Here is a 1,470-nt window from a genome sequence, read left to right on the forward strand (position 1 = left end):
CACCCTAACTCCTCTCCAAGCACCCTAACTCCGGCCCAGCACCCTAACTGCGACCCAGCACCCTAACTCCGGCCCAGCACCCTAACTCCGGCCACAGCACCCTAACTAACTCCGGCCACAGCACCCTAACTCCGACCCAGCACCCTAACTCCAACCCAGCACCCTAACTGCGACCCAGCACCCTAACTCCGGCCCAGCACCCTAACTCCGGCCACAGACCCTAACTCCGGCCCAGCACCCTAACTCCGGCCCAGCACCCTAACTCCGGCCACAGCACCCTAACTGCGGCCCAGCACCCTAACTAACTCCGGCCACAGCACCCTAACTGCGGCCCAGCACCCTAACTAACTCCGGCCACAGCACCCTAACTGCGGCCCAGCACCCTAACTAACTCCGGCCACAGCACCCTAACTGCGGCCCAGCACCCTAACTAACTCCGGCCACAGCACCCTAACTGCGGCCCAGCACCCTAACTAACTCCGGCCACAGCACCCTAACTGCGGCCCAGCACCCTAACTAACTCCGGCCACAGCACCCTAACTGCGGCCCAGCACCCTAACTAACTCCGGCCACAGCACCCTAACTGCGGCCCAGCACCCTAACTAACTCCGGCCACAGCACCCTAACTCCGACCCAGCACCCTAACTCCAACCCAGCACCCTAACTGCGACCCAGCACCCTAACTCCGGCCCAGCACCCGAACTCCAACCCAGCACCCTAACTCCAGCCACAGCACCCTAACTGCGGCCCAGCACCCTAACTAACTCCGGCCACAGCACCCTAACTGCGGCCCAGCACCCTAACTAACTCCGGCCACAGCACCCTAACTCCGACCCAGCACCCTAACTCCAACCCAGCACCCTAACTGCGACCCAGCACCCTAACTCCGGCCCAGCACCCTAACTCCGGCCACAGGACCCTAACTCCAGCCCCAGCACCCTAACTCCTGTCCCAGTACCGTATCTCCTGTCCCAGCACCCTAACTCCAGCCCCAGCACCCCATCTCCTGTCCCAGCGCCCTAACTCCTCTCCCAGTACCCTATCTCCTGTACCAGCACCCTAACTCCGGCCCCAGCACCCCAACTCCTGCCCCAGCACCCTAACTCCGGTCCCAGTACCGAAACTTCTGTCCCAGCACACAAACTCCTTCCCCAGCACCCTAACTCCTGCCCCAGCACCCTAACTCCAGCCTCAGCAACCTAACTCCTGTCCCAGCACCCTAACTCCTTCCCCAGCACCCTAACTCCAGTCCCACCACCCTAACTCCGATATAAGAACCCTAACTACTGTCCCATCACCCTAACTCCTGCCCCAGCCCCCAAACTCCTGTCCCAGCCCCCAAACTCCTGTCCCAGCTCCCTAACTCCTACCCCAGCTCCCTAACTGCTGCCCCAGCTCCCTAACTCCTGCCCCAGCTCCCTAACTCCTACCCCAGCTCCCTAACTGCTACCCCAGCACCCTAACTCCTAC

Source organism: Nannospalax galili, unplaced genomic scaffold, assembly GCF_000622305.1.
Source record: "Nannospalax galili isolate Female #2095 unplaced genomic scaffold, S.galili_v1.0 scaffold3027, whole genome shotgun sequence".
NCBI lineage: Eukaryota > Metazoa > Chordata > Mammalia > Rodentia > Spalacidae > Nannospalax > Nannospalax galili.